Below are 22,788 nucleotides of genomic sequence, written 5' to 3'. Positions count from 1 at the left end.
GGAAGTGACGAATATCACAAAACAAAGCATGAACAGCAATCATAATCCAGAAAACAAGATCACATCCTACGGGATTGGCTCACAGAGCTGGATGGATAGATACCCTATAGCTATGCGCTATTTGTTCATTGAGCTCAAATTGCAACACCAGGAGCTTTTTTGTTGCATGCCCAACAATTCGCACGTCAGCTGACGAAATTTAAACAGCCAATAAAACTCCACTTTGTAGAGTTTATGTAAAACTGAACAATAGAAATTGCATGCTGGTAGGTAGAGTTTTATTGGCTGTTTAAATATCGCCAGCTGACGTGCGAATTTGGCGTGATATTTTCTCAAGGAAATTTTGGGCATGCAACAAAAAAGCTCCTGGTGTTGCAACTTGAGCTCAAAGAACAAATAGCTATATATATATATATATATATATATATGTATTTTTTTTAATGCAACCTCACGAAAATAGTGTGAATTGTTTATTACGGGCATAAGAAAGGAATTCTACGACATTGTTGTCAACCAGGTGAGAGCTTCTGAAACTGAAATTAGCTTCCTGCATGCTAACTAGTTAGATAACGTTGACTACTGTAATTAGTTAACGTACTTAGCTAACAATAGAGAGGAGAGGACTATTTTTCAGTCGGCTAACGTTAATTTAGCGTTAATTTAGTTGTGCCCGGGAAATAATTACATTCAATTGTTGACCCCCCCCCCCAAATCAAAACATTGATGTCAGTGTGTGCATGCCCCATTCTGCTTCTTGTCTGTGGCATCATGTCTCCTATATTGGTCATGTAAGGGAGGGCTTTTTAAGAACTGACTATGGATATACATTCCAACGTGGAACATGTGCCACTATACAGGTAGTCATTTGATTGTGAGTTCTCGAAAGCATTTGCTATTGGAATACAATTAGACCTTGTAGTAGTATTATTATTATTAATAAATTAAATGATTAATAAAGAGGTCTAAGTTTGGGCTAGTCGTTCACAAGTGGTTGATTGACTTTGGCAATCAAAGTTTGCCCCCCCAAGGTGAAGCTGATGATAAAGCAGGATGATGGCCTTGGAATGCCCTCCTATGACGACATCATCCACGATGAAAAGGAAGGCAGCGAGGACTGGGAATAAGAGCGATGGAGGCTCAGTGCCTTCTGGGAAACGGAGATGATGCGATGAGGTATTACCATATTGATGTAACAAAAGTTATGACAAAGAAAATATACCCTATATTTATCCCATCCCACCTCTATGTAAATAACCATTTGGGCCAAGGTGGATCTTTCTCATATTTATGGTTCTTATATAAAAAAATGTCCGGTGTAATTTGATTTGTGTGTATGACAATGATGATTCCACAAATAGCGGACAAAGCCGATCATATTGCAGTGATGTATTGCTATTTATACCAACATGTTCCCATGTTTTAGGGGGCTGTGGAGAGAAGGATAGAGCAAAGAGTGGGAGGCACGAAGGGGATGGTTCTTTAGAGTTTTAAAAGTTTAAATAGTAATGATGTTGTGCAGATTGACTTTTTTTTTTTTTTTAACATTTTCATTTCAGACACGAGATCCTGCTTGACTATGACCAATATGAATACCGTGGAACTTCAGTGAGTATGCATTATATATTGATTATGTTGAAACTGGGTCCTCTATCTAATCCTCACAGTATCAGTCAAGTTTGGACACACCTACTCATTCAATGGGTTTTCTTTATTTTTACTATTTTCTATATTGTAGAATAATGGTGAAGACCTCAACTATGAAATAACACACGGAATCATGTAGTAACCAAAAAGGGTTAAACAAATCCAAATATATTTTGGATAATTGAAAGTAGCCACCCTTTGCCTTGTCGACAGCTTTACACACTTGGCATTCTCTCAACCAGCTTCACCTGCAATGCTTTTCCAGTAGTCTTGAAGGAGTTTCCACATATGCAGAGCACTTTTTGGCTGCTTTTCCTTCACTCTGTGGTCCAACTCATTCCAAACCATCTCAATTGGGTTGAGGTCAGGTGATTGTACAGGCCAGGTCATCTGATGCAGCACTTCACCACTCTTCTTATTGGTCAAATAGCCCTTCCGCAGCCTGGAAGTGTGTTCGGTCATTGTCCTGTTGAAATACAAATGATAGTCCCACCAAGCGCAAACCAGATGGGATGGTGTATCGCTGCAGAATGCTATGGTAGCTATGCTGGTTAAGAGTGCCTTGGATTCTAAATAAATCACTGAGTGTCACCAGCAAAGCACCATTACACCTCAACCATGCTTCACGGTGGGAACCACGCATGCAGAGATCATCAGTTCACCTACTCTGAAAGATGAACGCAGCAAAGTACACAGTTCCTTGATAAACCTGCTCCAGAGCGCTTAGGACCTCCAGTCTGGGGTGAAGGTACACCTTCAAACAGGATGACGACCCTAAGCACAAAGCTGGAGTGGCTTCGGGACAAGTCTCTGAATGTCATTGAGTGTTTCAGCCAGAGTCCTGGACTTGAACCTGATCGAGCATCTCTGGAGAGACTTATTAAAAAGCTGTGCAGCAACACTCCCCGTCCAACCTGACAAAGCTTGAGAGGATCTGCAGAGAAGAATGGGAGAAACCCCTTCAAATACAGGTGTGCCAAGCTTGTAGCATTATACCCAAGAAGACTCAAAGCAAAAACAGGTTTAGACATTTTTGCAAATTTATTAAAAACGGACATCTGGGCCACTCAAGGACATTGAGACTTGTCCTGAAGCGACTCCTGCATTGTCTTGGATATGTGCTTAGGGTCGTTGTCCTGTTGGAAGGTGAACCTTTGCCCCAGTCTGAGGTCCTGAGCACTCTGCAGTAGGTTTTCATCAAGGATATCTCTCTGTACTTTGCTCTGTTAATCTTTCCCTCGATCCTGACTAGTCTACCAATTCCTGCCGCTGAAAAACATTCCCACAGCATGATGCTGCCACCATGCTTCAACGTAGGGAAGGTATTGGCCAGGTGATGAGCATTGCCTGGTTTCTTTCATATCTGACTCTTGGCATTCAGACCAAAGAGTTAAATCTTGGTTTCATCAGACCAGGAGAATCTTGTTTCTCATGGTCTGAGAGTCCTTTAGGTGCCTTTTGACAAACTCCAAGCGGGCTCGCATGGAAGCCACTCCTCTGTAAAAGGCCCGTCTGGCCACTCTACCATTAAAAGCCTGATTGGTGGAGTGCTGCAGAGATGGTTGTCCTTCTGGAAAGTTCTCCCATCTCTACCTCATGGCTTGGTTTTTGCTCTGACATGCACTATCAACTGTGGGACCTTATTTACACAGGTGTGTGCCTTTCCAAATCATGGTGTCCAATCAATTTAATTTACCACAGGTGGACTCCAATCAAATTGTAGAAACATCTCAAGGATGATCAATGGAAACAGAATGCACCTGAGCTCAATTGAGTTTCATAGCAAATGGTCTGAATACTTATGTAAATAAGATATTTCCTGTTTTTCATTTCACATTTGCTAAAATGTCTAAACATGTTTTGGCTTTGTCGTTATGAGCTATTATGTGTAGTTTGAGGAACATTTTACAAGGCTAACATAACAATGTGGAAAAAGTGAAGTGGCCTGCTTGTCACCCTCTGCTCTCTGTCCTGCATTCTTTGTATGTTAACCCCTTGAAACACTGTCTCAGTCTGCGTCTGGCCCTGTACCAACACTGGTCTCTAGTATATGTAACTCATACCTCCTGCAACTTCAAGCTCTGGTCCATGCACGGCCAGAAGAAACTCCAAGAGTTCCTTGCTGACATGGGGTATGCTACCCTCAAGTTTTGACTGTCAACTTGAATCATCTGTCAAATAAGCAAATTATCATTCTAGGGACATGCGGGACTCAAATTCTTGAGTATAATTTACTAATCAATTAGTCAGTGGCCTCTGAAGGACAAATGTCACTTCATCAAGAGTAATGAGCAGCAGTTTGTCATTTGATTCATTGATGATAATGGGTGGTTTGAATGATTTATTAAAGATTCTTTCTGTTTGTGTTGTCCAACCTGCCCCTGAAGCAGGTGAAGCAGAAGTTCAACTCCATGGACATGTCAATCAAAGAGAATCTGCAAGAAGTCATAGAATAATTGTCCAAGAAATACAGGTAAGAGTGTCTGTTTTAGTGCATCAATATATGGAAACACTTGAGTAAATGAGGGATACAAAGTGTATTAAAAGCAGGTGCTTCCACACGGGTGTGGTTCCTGAGTTAATTAAGCAGTTAACATCCCATGCTTAGGGTCGTGTATAAAAGTCCTGTGCATACCATTATTTTGGCTACCATAGCTATGTCCCCATAGGATGATATTGCCTCTCCACAGGACATGAGAAGTCACTGATTGGTTTGATGAGCATGAAAATTATGTTAACACATGCCATGGCCGTCTCAGTTACTGTACCTCAACCCAATGAACGCTTATAGGAGATTCTGGAGCGGCGCCTGAGACAGAATTTTCCATCAACATAACAACACCAAATTATGGAATTTCTTGTGGAAGAATGGTGTCACATCTCATATAGAGTTCCAGACACTTGTAGAATCTATGCCAAGGTGCATTGAAGCTGTTCTGGCACGTGGTGGCCCGGTGCCTAATAAAGACACTTTATGGTTGTGGTCAATTTATTTGACCAGTTACCTGTATCTGTAAATAATCCCCGGTATCAATTAGTCTGTATTCCGTCGTCTGACTCTGTATATTATGAATACAATATTCTCCTCTCTCAATATACCCAAAACCATAATTTTAAATGCTCTTGTCACTGTTCCTTCAGTATGAAGGACATCAGTATCCAGACGTTCGGCATTCACTTTGGCTTCAAGAATAGTTTCCTGGCCATTGTGGTGCACGCTGCTGTCGCCCTGCTGGAGAACACTGAGAAGGATGAGAGCCCTGGCGACAACTTCATCAAGACCCTTGACTTCCTCTCCAAGTACACACACATGTGCATCCATGCGTGCGCACACACACACACACACACACATGAATATAAAATAAATACATCTGGATGCATATCATTAAAGAAAAGGTTCACCCATCTTGAAAGTTGTTTTTATTGATTTCTCTGGGTCTTTTCATGTGTATCTGAGTTATTGGCGTTCAAGCAGACAGAAATCCTGCCCGGTATGTTGTAGCACCGTGATAGACGCTCTCACTACACTGGAAGTTAATATAATACGACTTTTAGATTGTGAAAATGTCTTTCGTACATGTCAGATTTCAATAGTGACTGATGTCATAACTCAGGAGGATGTCTTCTCTCGACTGAGCCATTGATACATTTTTGTGATATTCCTACTTCGAGAAATGTGTAATTTAACGCAGAGTCCAGCACATTTTTTATCCAGGGTGCATTGCATGGTGCCGATGCTGGAGGTATTATAGAAAGGTTATATTAAACATTTCAATAGATTTCTATCTCCATACAAACGGGATGAGACGGGAGAGGACCTACCTGAATTTGTCCAATAGAATCTAATTTATTGCAAAACGTTTTGCTATGCTGTGCGCTAATGAATGCACCCTAGGTGTTAGAATGATCCCATCCTGATAGGGGTAAGGTAACCTTGAGTGTCTCCATGGTGGCATTGACCTGGCTAAGAAGAAGCTGAAAGCCATCCAACAGAGCTGCATCTGCACCAACTTCATACTGTCACAGGGACCCTTCCTCTACTGCTACCTCTTGGAGGTGCGTGTGTGAGTGACATGCCCCCCCTTAACGCTCCTCTCCATCTCTGTGCATGGCACTCCTGATGTGAAGCTGTTCTCCAAGCCCATGGCTTTGACTCTGCTCTGCAAGTACCTGCTCAAAGCCTTCGTACGCTCCGTGAGTTCCTCACTGTGTTTCACCTACCTATTGTCCAAGCCCCCGTCTAGCTTTATTGCCCCTTGTCTTCAATTAGTTTCAAAAGAAAATGTGTTTTTAGATGTTCCTTTGGGGTCCTTTGCATCACTCTTGCTTATGTCTGCCTATGCCTGTTCAAAGACGAGGAATAAGCGCTATAAGCTACTGCCCTTGGTCATAGCTGCTCCCATGGATTTTGAAGGGAACTGTCATTGTTCTGGGCATCCCACCTGAGTCTGAGACATCCGACAAGAAGAAGTGAGTCCATAACGTGTGTTGGCCGTGCGCAAGATTACAGCACTTGAATGTTCTTGGTTGTAATTTTGTGGGAAAACCAAAAATGACCATTGTAATTTGATTCCTTTCATTTGCTCTGCCTCTAATTTTTCTCACCCTCTCCCCCTCCAATGGTTTCATTGGCTGTGCGTTTGAGAAGGCAGCAGAGAGCACCAGCTCCAGAACTCTCCACAACCACTTCGACACCTCTCGTAAGTAAAATGTTCTTGTCATTGTATATATTGGCCACAAGAGAGCAGACATTACAGATGGAACCTGTTAGCTGTACACTTTTTTTCTTTTTTCTTACACACAGTTCAATAATTTATTTTGGATCTCATCAAATGCCTCAAGTCATTCTTACAGGTGTAATCATTACATCCTCAGGTGTTAACCATTTCCCAATGGAAACAGACACACACACACACACACATCCTTACCTGTGTTTTCCCTTTGCAGTCATTGAGCTAAAGATGGAGGACAGGACTAAGTTTCTGAATGCCCTCATCACCCTGCTGTCCTAAGGCACACTGTTTGGGTAAAGTTCCTGAAAGTGAAATATGAAAGCTGTCGATGCTGGAAGAGACTGACATTACAATTAGATTCATGCCCGATGTGAGACTGACATTACAATTAGATTCATGCCCGATGTGATGATCTCGATTGTGTGCTTCACCCCTTTTATTCAGCTAACAGTAATTCCAATGTTTTGTCTATTCAGCTCTGGACACTTTGATGCCAATTCCATGTGTATATTGTACATTTTTTTTTCTAAATGTTTTTGATCATGTAAATAGTTTTTTTTTTCTTCTGTTGTCTTTATTTTTTATTTTACATAACACTTAATAAATTATATTTTATCCACATATAATTGTTGACGCTACCATCTACTAGGGGAAGGATACGTTTGAAACATTGTAGTAGGGTGTGTAATAAAATTTCTCAGTAAGTGATGTGGACCATAGAAACTGTGATGGTTTAACCATCTCCCCCAGTCTACTGATCTGGAGCATGGGTTAATACACGTTGGCCCACATAGCGGAATATAACCCCAGTTTCCTGGTTTTAGTTTGGGCTTTGTTCATTACTGTGCTGGATGGATGGGTGTGCTCCAAGCCCCGCTCTGTGAGCCCCTTATCTCTCTCTGATCAATCTGCAGCCACGACCCACAGAGCAGAGGGTGCTGGCAGTTTCACAGGAAAGGCTGACCTGCTCGCCACAGTGAGAGGGAAACATGCCAGAAGGAGCATCTTGCTTACTGAGCTCTGGTGCAGTGCAACTGAATGTTAGAAAGTGTATAGTTCTATTCTTTAGCATTTAGTTTCCTCTGAACCCACGTGTGTACAGTCGTGGCCAAACGTATTGAGAATGACACAAATATTTATTTCCACATGTTTGCTGCTTCGGTGTCTTTAGATATTTTTGTCAGATGTTACTATGGAATACTGAAGTATAATTACAAGCATTTCATAAGTGTCAAAGGCTTTTATTGACAATTACATGAAGTTGATGCAAAGAGTCAATATTTGCAATGTTGACCCTTATTTTTCAATACTATTGCAATCTGCCCTGGCATGGTGTCAATTAACTTCTGGGCCACATCCTGACTGATGGCAGCCCGATCTTGCATAATCAATGCTTGGAGTTTGTCAGAATTTGCGGGGTTTTGTTTGTCCACCCGCCTCGTGAGGATTGACCACAAGTTCTCAATGGGATTAAGGTCTGGGGGGTTTCCTGGCCATGGACCCAAAATATCGATGTTTTGTTCCCCGAGCCACTTAGTTATCAATTTTGCCTTATGGCAAGATGCTCCACCAAGATGCTCCAAATTGCCATCATACAGCAGACTTTGAAAATTAATATGTGTCATAATCAACTTTTCCCACGACCGTATATAAAGTTGAAGTCGGAAGTTTACATACACTTAGGTTGGAGTCATTAAAACTTGTTTTTCAATCACTCCATACATTTCTTGTTAACAAACTATAGTTTTGGCAAGTCGATTAGGGACATCTACTTTGTGCATGACACAAGTAATTTTTCCAACAATTGTTTGCAGACAGATTATTTAACTTATAATTCACTGTATCACAATTCCAGTGGGTCAGAAGTTTACATGCACTAAGTTGACTGTGCCTTTAAACGGTTTGGAAAATTCCAGAAAATGATGTCATGGCTTTAGAAGCTTCTGATAGCCTAATTGATGTCAATTGGAGGTGTACCTGTTTTTCAAGGCCTACCTTCAAACTCAGTGCGTCTTTGCTTGACATCATGGGAAATCAAAAGAAATCAGCCAAGACCTCAGAAAAATAATTGTAGACCACCACAAGTCTGGTTCAGCCTTGAGAGCAATTTCCAAATGCCTGAAGGTACCACATTCATTTGTACAAACAAATGAATGTACTTTGGTGCGAAAAGTCTAAATCAATCCCAGAACAAAAGCAACGGACCTTGTGAAGATTCTAAAAAAGTATCTATATCCACAGTAAAACGAGTCCTACATCAACATAACCTGAAGGAAGAAGCCACTGCTCCTAAACCGCCATAAAAAAGCCACACTACGGTTTGCAACTGCACATGGGGACAAAGATCATACTTTTTGGAGAAATGTCCTCTGGTCTGATGAAACAAAAATATAACTATTTGGCCGTAATGACCATCGTTATGTTTGGAGGAAATAGGGGGCAGGCTTGCAAGCTGAAGAACGCCATCCCATCCGTGAAGAATTGGGGTGGCAGTATCATGTTGTGGGGGTGCTTTGCTGCAGGAGGGACTGGTGCACTTCACAAAATAGATGGCGTCATGAAAAAGGAAAATTATGTGGATATATTGAAGCAATATTTCAAGACATCAGTCAGGAAGTTGAAGCTTGGTCGCAAATGGGTCTTCCAAATGAACAATGACCTCAAGCATACTTCTAAAGTTGTGGCAAAATGGCTTAAGGACAACAAAGTCAAGGTATTGGAGTGGCCATCACAAAGCCCTGACCTCAATCCTATAAAACATTTTTGGGCTAAACTGAAATTGTGTGCAAGCAAGGAGGCCTGCAAACCTGACTGTTACACCAGCTCTGTCAGGAGGAATGGGCCAAAATTCACCCAACTTATTGTGGGAAGCTTGTTGAAGGCTACCCAAAACTTTTGACCCAAATTAAACAATTTAAAGGCAATGCTACCAAATACTAATTGAGTGGATGTAAAATTCTGACCCACTGGGAATGTGTTGAAAGAAATAAAAGCTGAAAGAAATCATTCTCTCTGCTATTATTATGACATTTCACATTCTTAAAATATAATGATGATCCTAACTGACCTAAAACCGGGATTTCTTACTGGGATTAAATGTCGGGAATTGTGAAAAACCAAGTTTAACTGTATTTAGCTAAGGTGTATGTTAACTTCTGACTTCAACTGTATATATACACACACACACACACATACACCACCCCACCAATTACTGGGTGGAACCTGTTTATTTTCTAGTGTTGTTATTACCTAAAGTGAGCTTACAGAGACAAATTATTGTTTACTTCTACTTTGGGAGAAGATGGTCCCTTGAACTTGGCCACTGTGATGTGGGACTTCGCTGCCATGACTACCCTGGTCAGGGTCTGGTTTCACTATTCCACTATTCCTTTACATTGTGAACTTCATCCTTATCAAGGAATGTTCTGGAGGTTTTCCTGTCTGCCTTTTCACCAAATCACAACAGGTTTGTGCCCCATCTCAACACCCCCATACCCTTTTACCTTCTCATAGCCTCACCCCAATCTATACAGAGGTCACATCTCTCAGATGCCACTGAACGTGAAGAGATTGTGAATTCCATCCAGTCAATTATGGTATCCCTCCCACTGGCCATTCTTCGGGGGAAACATCACTCATGGTCTCTGTTGCAAAAAGTTGGGAATTAGCAGAATTCTGTGTAAAGACAAAGTTTCTACCTGGGTGAGCTTCCCCTGATATCTGACCAGGGTCCAATAGTGCACTTTATAGGGAATACGGTGTCGTGGGATGCAACCTCAATTGTACCTCTCCAGTCCTAACCCATCTTTACTTCATCTCCAAACAATCTCCATCTCGCCATAATTTCACTCCACCTTTAAACCAAACCACCTCACCCCTCAAACCCCAGCATATTTATTGATTACCATCTTCCACCCATCCAACCCCCAGTGATGTGTAGCCACTGGTCTTTCCGCTGCTCTGTTCCAGAGGATTATGACACACTCCTCTGGTCGGGTCGCCACGACACACACACACACGTGGCAGGAGAGGAGTAGGGTGTGGGACAGAGAGTATTAGATGACCTTACAGTCTCACACACTCGTGTTGCCTTTACTCCTTAGGGTTTTGCTACTTTGTTCACAGAAGGACCCCAGTGACTACTTTACCCAAGAGCACTGTGTGCGATTGTGTGTATGGGTCACTGTGTCAATACCATTGCAGCTCTTTACCTCTTTATTCATATAGTATTACATATGTGTTTATTGGTTAGAAAGACTTAAAGAGATGTTTGAAAGTTTTGGGGAAGACATTTTCAAACTTATAATGTTGCTTAATGATTAACATTCTCTCAAACAAACTCACTTTCAAAGTGAAGGAGATGAGTTGTGGTCTCTTCGGTAGTTTACTTTACTGTTTTTTTTTTTACAGGGGCTGTGAAGCATTCAGGCACATTATATGTACAGCATGTCTCAATCACTTCTCACACATAACCCCCTCCATCTAAAGCCATTTCACTACTTCTCTTCCTCTTTCTTTCTCGATTTAACAATCCCAGATTCCTGATGGGATTAGCCAGGCCGGACGACCAGGGACAAAAGCCCACAGCTGACTCCTACTCCCTGTCGCCCGTCTCACCGAGTCACTGCTGAGGAGGGTGAGTGGGTTACACACACACACACACACACACACACACACACACACACACACACACACACACACACACACACACACACACACACACACACACACACACACACACACACACACACACACACACACACACACACACACACACACAAATAAGTTGCTCTTCCCCAGTGCTGAATTTACTGAGCCAATCGTCACTAGCTCCCTCAAACTTCAGCTGGGGTCTACAAATGCCCTTTACAATTTGACCCTTAATCCTAGTGTCCTCTGACCTCTCACAGTTATAGGTTCAGTCTCGAATGCTGGCATCACTATCCTCTTTCTAAACAAACTCTTGAAACAGAGTATAAATATTGTGCATTTTTCTTATTTTTTATTTGGTAGTGTAGCAATGAACCTGACTACAGTGCATGCTTTTTTTCTTTCCTTCTTAAACCCGAGATGCCATCGAACTACAGACCATGTTGGGAACAAAGGACCTACCACTGCTACTGCTTTCTGAAAGTCTAACCACCTACCCACCGTCATGGATCTGTGACTATACCAAATGCTTAGACACATACACGGCATGGAGAGGCCAGTGTCTTAGATGACTGGGCAGCCTCACAGAAGGCCAGACCTGAGGCCAATTAAAGCCTTTCACGAGAATGGACACACTGCACTTCCTGGAAACCTCACAGAGAGGGAAGGACATTCTTTACACTATCCTAGTCCAGTCCTGAGGGTATTCAAAACAGAATCCACTGGGCCAAAACTGGTTGAGTCAACATTGTGCCCATGTCATTTCAACCCCCAAATATTTTTTTTAAAGTCATCAACATAAGGGAACTTAATATTTCCTTTCACCCAACTTATAACCTATATGCCATGGTGACATTGTTTGTTGGTTTCACTTTAGTTGACAACTCAACCTAATGTTAATCAAAACTAGACATGAACTAACATCTGTGCCCAGTGGGAGGGTTTCAAAGATAAACTTTGATAGGGGCTCACACACTCATAGGAATTATCTAAACACTAATTTAATCCTAAACTAATAGTTTGTTGTTTATTTTTCCCAAGCTGTGCTGTTGTGAGCATCAGTCAACAGAGAAAATCCACACCAGTGCCTGGAATAAGCAACACAGAGTTTCCTGCAAGACGCAATTAGTGTCAAAACAATGCTCTCCACAGGATCCTGTGTGTGTGTGTTGTAACTTGTTTGTTTATTTACCCTTGTACTGATTGCCATTTCCCATGTAAATATGTGGGCCAACAGGCCCAGCTGATACTAAAAACAGCCTTGTCCATTAATTACAAAGACCTTGGGTTGACTACAGTTGTGGCCAAAACTTTTGAGAATGACACAAATATTAATTTCCACAAGGTTTTGTCAGATGTTACTATGGAATACTGAAGTATAATTACAAGCATTTCATAAGTGTCAAAGGCTTTTATTGACAATTACATGAAGTTGATGCAAAGAGTCAATATTTGCAATGCTGACCCTTCTTTTTCAAGGGCAATCCGCCCTGGCATGCTGTCAATTAACTTCTGGGCCACATCCTGACTGATGGCAGCCCATTCTGGCATAATCAATGCTTGGAGTTTGTCAGAATTTGTGGGTTTTTGTTTGTCCACCCGCCTCTTGAGGATTGACCACAAATTCTCAATGGGATTAAGGTCTGGGGAGTTTCCTGGTCATGGACCCAAAATATTGATGTTTTGTTCCCCGAGCCACTTAGTTATCAATTTTGCCTTATGGCAAGATGCTCCATCATGCTGGAAAAGGCATTGTTGGTCACCAAACTGTTCCTGGATGGTTGGGAGAAGTTGCTCTCGGAGGATGTGTTGGTACCATTCTTTATTCATGGCTGTGTTCTTAGGCAAAATTTGGTGCAAGGCAATGATGACGGCACGTGTTTCCTTGCAGGTAACCTTGGTTGACAGAGGAAGAACAATGATTCCAAGCACCACCCTCCTTTTGAAGCTTCCAGTCTGTTATTAGAACTCAATCAGCATGACAGAGTGATCTCCAGCCCTGTTCTCGTCAACACGCACACCTGTGTTAACGAGAGAATTACTGACATGATGTCAGCTGGTCCTTTTGTGGCAGGGCTGAAATGCAGTGGAAATGTTTTTGGGGATTCAGTTCATTTGCATGGCAAAGAGGGACTTTGCAATTCATCTGATTACTCTTCATAACATTCTGGAGTATATGCAAATTGCCATCATACAAACTGAGGCAGCAGACTTTGTGAAAATTAATATTTGTCTCATTCTCAAAACTTTTGGCCATGAATGTAGACAGAGTAGATAGAGGACCGCTGGCATGGCATGCACTCACACCTTAGGATACTCACTGTTTCTTCAAATGATGTGTTGTATGTAATTCCTGGATTATAGTTTGGTTTACTTGATTGGTCACTTCAACCCCCCTCCCCCCAAATGTGGGTTCTTAGCTGAAAAGGTTGACAGACATACAAGAAGAGAGACTCAGAAAATGTCTCCTGAGCCGACATTCCACAACCTGCAGGCCCTCTCATTCATCTCAGCAGAGAGCTGTCAGGAATTTGTCTGGTCCGGCTGCCTTGTGGTTTCTTGGATGTGTTGTCTGTTCTGTGGCATGTTTGTTTCAGTGTTTAACAGGGTTGTTTTTTGTGTTGTGGCCTGATGTTGTTGTATTTGTGTACTATACAGTAGGCAGACTGGTGTTGTATTTGTGTACTATACAGTAGGCAGACTGTTGTTTAGTATCTGTTCATCTATTCTGGATGAATGGTGGAGTGGAAAATTGGATAAAACTCCCATTCTCAAAATCTTTTCACTCTATGTTAATATTTTGTAATGCAATTGATAACCTCCTCACTGGGGTCTTGATTCCTCATTCTAGTGTAAAGGAACAACATGTTGTTCCATCTAGATGACAAAAGCAGGAATGTCTTGGGTGGGATGTCAGAGGGAGTAGCCTCTGTTTTTTTTGCTGACAAGTCCAAAAACATCTCCAACACAAACACAACCACTTTAGGAAGGTGTAGTGCAGGGTAGATGAGATTAATGATTTGGAATGAGTGACTTTGTCTGGCCCAGGTTTTTGTGTGTGTGTGTGTGTGTGTGTGTGTGTGTGTGTGTGTGTGTGTGTGTGTGTGTGTGTGTGTGTGTGTGTGTGTGTGTGTGTGTGTGTGTGTGTGTGTGTGTGTGTGTGTGTGTGTGTGTGTGTGTGTGTGTGTGTGTGTGTGTGTGTGTGTGTGTGTGTGTGTGTGTGTGGAAGTGTGTGGACATGTTTAACTATACTTGTGGGGATCAGAAGTCCCCACAAGAATAGTAAACAAACAAAACGTTGACCAACTGGGGACATTTTGTTGGCCCCTACAAGGTCAAATGCTATTTCTAGGGGGTTAAGGTTAGAATTAGGTTTAGTGTTAGGAGCTAGGGTTAGGTTTAGGGTCAAGGTTAGGTTTTTGGGTTAAGCTTAGGGTTAGGGGTTAAGGAAAATAGGATTTTGAATGGGACTGAATTGTATGTCCCAACAAGGTTAGCTGTGCAAGACTGTGTGTGTGTGTGTGTCTCTCTCTCTGCGCACGTTCATGGACATGTGTGTGTGCATCTGTGTGTATGTCCATGCTTGAGGGATAGTAGTGTGAGACAACAACTCGAGAGCCCATAACAAGGAGTGTTTCACATGTGTGATGGAGCAGTGTTTAAGCCCCCTCTCTCCCATATTTCACATGTCCCTCCCTGTTCCGTTTTCCGACAGGAAGTCTGATCGTGCTACTGGGCTGGCTTAAGTCTCAGTGGTCCACAACTATCTAGCCATGAATTGTGCCACTTACCACTTCTAAAAATAGCTTATGTACTTGCTCATCAGTTAAGATGATAAACTCCCATTTGTCCTTTTACTGTAAGCATGGGAATGGAGTGACTGAAACTCTGTTTTATTGGAGACTCTTTATCTGGATGCACCTGCTTTGACTGAGTCATATTTTACTCTCTCTTTTTTTGTCTGAATCACCTTGTTAAAGTAAATCACCTAACCTTTTATTTATCAAAGATCTGACTAAGAGAGAAAGTATGCTCCTACCAGACTCCTTTATAGAAACTCCCTAACTGGGATTTAGAGGCTTGATATGACATAAAGTATAATATCTTGTTATTCAGAAGGTGAGTGGTCTTTATCTTTCCTTCTTTCTTTCCCCTCCCGCTGTATCTCTCTGTCTTTCAGTCTTTGTCTATTTTTCACTATAAGGTGTGCAGTGACCACCTGACCTTAATGCTTTGAGTGCTCCAGCAGATGTGAGGTGTCAGAGGGTTTGTGACCTCAGTGACGTGGGGGGGTTCCAGGGAGATGAGCTCATGCGTGATCAGTAGAGGGAAGTTACTTCTCACTCCACAGGCCAAGGTTAGAGGTGAAAGGTCAGGTCATGAGAAACAACAACCCAGCCCAACTGCCAACTACCGTACTGGGTTAATGTTACCTTAAAGCACAGATTTTGGATCGGTTTACCCTCCCCAAATCCTAACCTTAACCATGGGGTGGGGTGCAAAAATAATCAGGGGACTCTTTAGCTCCCAGAACCCACCCCCTTCTCTTCGGGTCCAATCGCTCTCCCTCAACTAGGTCAAGTTTACTGTTCACTAAAATGGCTTCTCCATGTGTCAGAAACCATGATGTTCCCAATGTTACTGAGATTATTATAGATATATTGTATCATTGTATTACATTGGTCACCTGTTTGAGAATGAAATGTGTTGAGATGGAGTAGGATATTGGAAAAGCAATATTAAAAATTCAATAAAGTTCATCTACATTATTTATCCCTACTTGTCATGCTTTTATCATCAACATTTTGGATCAGATTGGATTGTTGTTTTTTCCATGTGAAGACATTCCAAAAACGTTTTTAGAGAGAAACCATTTGTGATAGTTCATAAACACAGAAAGAAACATTCTTACATCTCGTACACATAGTTACTCATGCTTTGTTCATTGCTGAATCACTGGCTGTTCGTAAATCCCTTCTCCCTGTCCCAGACAGGGGAGTGTGTGTTTGTGTGTGTGTGTGTCCACAGGCTGGGCCTTTATTAGGCTCATCCATACCACCACATTATAGATCCTGTAGCTAGGCAACTGCAGGTCCTAAACCATTACATGGCAAGGGCCCATTGAGTGACATTGCTGGCCCTGTTTGCTTCTTTTCTCTCTGGAATGGGGGTATTTTAAAGGTGCAGCCTCAACTTTACACACACACCCTGGCTTCGTCGCCCTCTGTGAGGTGGCTGGAGGAGTGGAACTAACAGTCCCACAAGAACAGCCCAGAGAGCCAACCCATTTCCAACAGAGCAGGGACTGCTTCTTTGTGCCCAAACACCAGATACACACCACAGTCTGAATGCCAATAGAGGGAGGGATGCAATGCCTAGCTTGTCGTCATAGCGAAAAATGACTAAATGTTACTATGAAAGTTGATCAATGCATAGATTCAAAATGGAGTTCTATCAAGTGGGCAGGCTCTTGGCCACATTTGGCTAAACTATCAATTGGATACATGCAGTTTTTGAACCTACATTTTCTCTCTGCTAATAGTTATTTTTTCACCAAAGAATAATCAGCCCAACTCATATAGCTACCTCGACCGAATTGTTCTCATGAATGGCCTTTACATTCCCTAGCTATGTGGGCGTATGACCCACTAATGGCTAATTTTAACAACCTAACACATTGGTAAATCCAAACGCTGGCGGTATCGCTATACTTCTAGGTTAGGGTTGAATATTTTCCTTGTATCCCGGTAACTCAGTATATACCGCCAAAACTGAAAGTGTCATTCAAAAGTATTATAAAGCATATACTGTAAATAGACCTGTCTGGATTTGATTAGAGCTTTCATTTAAAAAATGAAACCCTGATGATACCTGAGCCCGATGAGCATTTTATGAGCCCAAGCCCAAATGATTGTGCCTTATCCAATACATACAGTCAGGTCCATAAGTATTTGGACAGTGACACAATTTGAATAATTTTGGCTTTGTACGCCACCACAATGGATTGGAAAGGAAACAATCAAGTGCTTTAAGTGTACTTTCATCTTTAATTTAAGGGTTTTGTCAAAATTATTGGATGAACTGTGTAGGAATTACAACCATTTTGATACATAGCCCCCCAATTTTAGGGGATCAAAAGTAATTGGACAAACTAACATAATCATAAATTAAATAGTGAGTTTTAATACTTTGTTGCAAATCCTTTGCAGTCAATGACTGCCTGAAGTCTAGAACCCATAGACATCACCAGATGCTGGGTTTCTTCCCTGGTGATTCTCTGCCAGGCCTTTACTGCAGTTGTCTTCAGTTCCTGCTTGTTCTTGGGGCATTTTGCCTTCAGTTTTTCCTTTAGCAAGTGAAATGCACGCTCAATTGGATTCAGGTCAGGTGATTTACTTGGCCATTGCAGAACATTCCACTTCTTTACCTTAAAAAAGTATTGGACTATTTTCGCAGTATGCTTCGGGTCATTGTCCATCTGCACTGTGAAGCAACGTCAAATGAGTTTTGAAGCATTTGGCTGAATCTGAGCAGATAATATAGCCCTAAATACTTCAGAATTCATCCTGCTGCTTTTGTCAGCAGTCACATCATCAATAAATACAACGGAACCAGTTCCATTGGCAGCCATACATGCCCACACCATAGCACTACCTCCACCATGCTTCACAGATGGCGCTGACGGAGATGGCAGCATCGCAACTAGCTCTTAGGAAACTCTGCAGTATTTTGTTTATGTACTATTTTTTACATTAATAGCTAAGGAATTGTTTTGTGGCATAAAACCGGGAAGAACTATTGGATATTAGAGCATCATCCAGCACTACAAGCAGAATTACGACTTCCCTGGAGCGGATCCTTTGTTTGCTCTCCCCAGAGAAATTGAACTTATTCCAGAGGCTGACCCAAAACCACACTGGCGCAGCAGAGGTACTCGGGTCGGTCTTCTTGTTCGACTTAGGAAGCGTGCACACCACCCACTGCCCCTGAGTATTTTACTCGCTAATGTCCAATCTCTGGATAATAAAGTTGATGAACTCAAGGTGAGAGTTGCTTTTCAGAGAGACACCAGGGATTGTAACATACTCTGCTTCACAGAAACATGGCTTTCTCGAGATATACTGTCTGAGTCTATAAAGCCAGTTGGGTTCTCAGTACATCGCGCCGACAGGAACAAACATCTCTCCGGGAACCAGAAGGGTGGATGTATATGTTTAATGATTAACGACTTATGGTGTAACTGTGATAACATACAGGAACTGAAGTCCTTCTTTTCACCCGACCTAGAATATCCTACAATCAAATGCCGACCGTACTATCTCCCGAGAGAATTTGCAGTGGTCTATATCCCCCCTCAAGCCGATACCACGACGGCCCTCAAAGAACTTCACTGGACTTTATGCAAACTGGAAACCACATATCCTGAGGCTGCATTTATTGTAGCTGGGGATTTGAACAAAGCAAATTTGAGACAAAGGCTCCCGAAATTCTATCAACATATTGTTTGTTGTACTCACGCTGCTAAAACTCTCGATCATTGTTATACTCCCTTCCAGAATGCATATAAGGCCCTCGCCTGCCCTCGCCTTGCTCCTCCCCTCCTATAGGCAGAAACTCAAACAGGAAGCACCCGTGGTAAGGACTATTCAACACTGGTCTGACCAATAGCAATTCACACTTCAAGATTGTTTTTATCACATGGACTGGGATATGTTCAGAGTAGCTTCAGAAAATAATATCGACACATATACCGATACAGTGAATGCATAGGAGATGTTGTACCCACTGTGACTATTATAACCTACCCCAACCAGAAACTGTGGATGGATAGATGGGAGCATTTGCGCAAAACTGAAAGCACGAACAACCGCATTTAACCAGGGCAAGAAGACTGGGAATATGGAAAAATACAAACAGTGTATTTATTGCCTCCGCAAAGGCTAAACGTCGGTATAGGGACGTATGTGGCAGGGTCTACAGACAATCATGGATTATAAAAGGAAAACCAGCCACGTCGCGGAGACCGACATCTTGCATCTGAACACCTTCTTCACTCGCTTGAGGATAATACAGTGGCACTGACACGGCCCGCTATCAAGGACTGTGGGCTCTCCTCCTCCTTGGCCAACTTGAGTAAGTCATTTATGAGTGTTAACCCTCGCAGGGCTGCCGGCTCAGATGGTATCCCTAGCCTCGTTCACAAAGCATGCGCAGTCCAGCTGGCTGGTGTGTTTAACCTGGATCTCAATCCCATAGAGCACTTCTTGGACCTGTTGGATCGGAGTGTGAGAGCAAGGGCCATTCCCCCAAGAAATGTCAGAGAACTTGCAGGTGCCTTGGTGGAAGAGTGGGGTAACATCTCACAGCAAGAACTGGCAAATCTGGTGCAGTCCATGAGGACATGCACTGCAGTACTTAATGCAGCTGGTGGCCACACCAGATACTGACTGTTACTTTTGACCCCCCCATTATTCCATTTCTGTTAGTCACATGTCTGTGGAATTTGTTCAGTTTATGTCTCAGTTGTTCATACAAATATTTATACATGTTAAGTTTACTGAAAATAAATGCAGTTGACAGTGAGAGGACGTTTCTTTTTTTGCTGAGTTTATATATAGGGCTATATATCAATCTAGAACACGATTATCTATTTTGGATGCAATTTTAATGAAGTTGATGTATAAAGAGAAAGACTGCCAGAGTGTGCTCGCACATGCACTGATTTAAAGCAGCTATATTCGAGTGATAGGCAGTTTTAAATCTCTGCAAATGCAATTTTAAAACAAATTAAAAAATAAGATGACCCCCCAAAACCAGATGTAGATGGTTAAATTCTGTCTTTATATTACTGTAGCATAGGTTATGCTGCAGCAAATGCATGGCTACCTGTCGCAGTAAAAAAGTTACCATGATGAGATGATAGATCTACATGCATTGTGAATTGTTCTCCGTACTAAAATGGGCTGTCTGTCCCCCACCCTGAGCGTTGATGATTCGTCATGCAGAGGCCGTAGAGAAACCAGATTTAGACATTGCATATAATGTAACAGTTCCATTTCATGCCATGCTGTTCATATAAATCATTTATTATAATTTACCGGTTTCTCTCAGTTACGTATCCTGGGAAAAGGGAGTGGTTTTGGGCGGTAAATCCTGGTAAATCTTTTTAACCGGGTTCTCTCTATTCAACCCTATTGGAAACATATGTTTACATTGCCAAAGCAAGTGAAATGGATAATAAACAAAAGTAAAATAAACAATAAAAATTAGGAGTAAACGTTACACTCATAAACGTTTCAAAGGAATAGAGACATTTCAAATGTCATATTATGGCTATGTACAGTGTTGTAAAAATAAATAAACATAAATATGGGTTGTATTTGCAATGGTGTTTGTTCTTCACTGGTTGCCCTTTTCTTGTGGCAACAGGTCACAAATATTGCTGCTGTGATGGCACTGTGGTATTTCACCTAATAGATATGTGATTTGTGGGTCTGTCATCTGAGGGAAATATGTGTCTTTAATATGGTCATACATTTGCCAGGAGGTTAGGAAGTGCCGTTGAGTTTCCACCTCATTTTGTGGGCAGTGTGCACATAGCCTGTCTTCTCTTGCAAGCCAGGTCTGCCTTCGGCGGCCTCTCTTAATAGCAAGGCTATGCTCACTGAGTCTGTACATAGTCAAACATTTCCTTAATTTTGGGTCAGTCACATGGGTCAAGTATTCTGTCACTGTGTACTGTCTCTGTTTAGGGCCAAATAGCATTCCAGTTTTCTCAATTTTTTTGTTAATTCTTTCCAATGTGACAAGTAATTATAATTTTGTTTTCTCATGATTTGTTTGGGTATAATTGTGTTGCTGTCCTGGGGATGTTTGTGATTTTGAAACAGAGACCCAGGACCAGCTTGCTTAGGGGATCCTACAATCACTCTTCTCTAGGTTAATCTCTCTGTAGGTGATTAATTTGTTATGGAAGGTTTGGGAACCTTTTCTATTTAGGTGGTTGTAGTATTGAAAGTCTCTTTTCTGGATTTTGATACTTAGCGGGTATTATACTAATTATGTTCTGCATGCATTATTTGGTGTTTTACATTGTACACAGAGGATCATTTTGCAAAATTCTACATGCAGAGTCTCAATTTGGTGTTTGTCCCATTTTGTGAATTATTGGCTGGTGAGCAGACCCCAGACCTCAAAACCATAAAGGGCAATGGTTTCTATAACTGATTCAAGTATTTTTTGTCAGATTCTAATTGGGATGTCAAACTTTTGATGACGTAGAAGGCCCTTCTTGCCTTATCTCTCAGAATGTTCACAAATTTGTGGAAGTTGCCTGTGGTGCTGATGTTTAGGCCGAGGTATGTATCATTTTTTTGTTTGTGCTCTAGGGCATTGGTGTCTAGATGGAACTTGTATTTGTGGTCCTGGCAACTGGACCCTTTTTGGAGCACCATTATTTTGTCTTACTTAGATTTACTGTCAGTGTCAGGTCTGACAGAATCTGTGCAGAAGATAAGACAGATGCTCTTGTATGCCTACTTGGTTGAGGACAGAAGCACCAGATCAACAAACAGTAGACATTTGACTTCAGATTCTAGTAGGGCGAGGCCGGGTGCCCTCGCCAATTGATTGATATATATGGTGAAGAAGGTGGGGCTCAAGCTGCATCCCTGTCTCACCCCACAGCCCTGTGGAAAGAAATGTGTTTTTTGCCTATTTTAACCGCACACTTGTTTGTGTACATGGATTTTATAATGTTGTATGTTTTTCTCCTGACATCGCTTTTCATCAATTTGTATAGTATAATATCATGCCAAATTGAGTCAAAAGATTTTTTGAAAACAACAAAGCATGAGAAGACTGCCTTTGTTTTGGTTTGTTTATTTGTCAGGGTATGCAGGGTGAATACGTGGTCTGTCGTACAGTAATTTGGTAAAAAGCCAATTTGACATTTGCTCAGTACATTGTTTTCACTGAGGAAATGTCTCAGAGTCTGCTGTTAATGATAATGCAGAGGTTGCTGTTGACGCATATCCCGTGGTAGTTATTGGGGTCAAATTTGTCTCCACTTTTGTGGATTGGGGTGATCAGTCCTTGTGTCATGCCCTGGCCATAGAGAGGTTTTTATTCTCTATTTTGGTTAGGCCAGGGTGTGACTAGGGTGGGCATTGTAGTTTCTTTATTTCTATGTTTTCTATTTCTTTGTTTTTGGCCGAGTGTGGTTCTCAATCAGAGGCAGCTGTCTATCGTTGTCTCTGATTGGGAATCATACTTAGGCAGCCTTTTTCCCACCTGTGTTTTGTGGGTAGTTGTTTTCTGTATAGTGTATTTGCCTTACAGAACTGTTGGTTCTTTCACTTTGTTATTTTGTTTGAGTGTTTTGATAAATAAAAATCATGAACACTTACCACACTGCGCTTTGGTCCACTATTCCTTATGACGAGCGTAACACCTTGCTTCCAAATATTGGGAAAATGTCGGAGCTGAGGATGATGTTTATAGCCAATTGCAATTTGTGGTCTGTATATTTTATAATTGAATTTAGGATACCATTAACACCACAGGCCTTTTTGGGTTGGAGGGCTTGTATTTTGTCCTGTAGTTCATTCAATGTAATTGGAGAATCCAGTGGATTCTGGTGGTCTTTCTAATTGCTGATTCTAAGATTTGTATTTGATCAGGTGTTTGTTCTTTGTTATAGAGCCAAAAAGTTTGGATAAGTGGTTCATCACATACATCTCTGTTTTGGATTAGATAACTC

General features: G+C 41.7%; 1 pseudogene; it reads left to right on the top strand.

Annotated features, from left to right (window-relative positions):
• The first annotated feature begins 168 nt into the window (after nt 1-168).
• On the top strand, nt 169-6,961 carry LOC118394078 (cell division control protein 45 homolog; annotated as a pseudogene).
• The last annotated feature ends 15,827 nt before the right edge of the window (nt 6,962-22,788 follow it).

The sequence above is a fragment of the Oncorhynchus keta genome, chromosome 14, assembly GCF_023373465.1.
Source record: "Oncorhynchus keta strain PuntledgeMale-10-30-2019 chromosome 14, Oket_V2, whole genome shotgun sequence".
Classification (NCBI taxonomy): Eukaryota; Metazoa; Chordata; class Actinopteri; order Salmoniformes; family Salmonidae; genus Oncorhynchus; species Oncorhynchus keta.
This window is presented reverse-complemented; position numbering and strand designations above follow the sequence as displayed.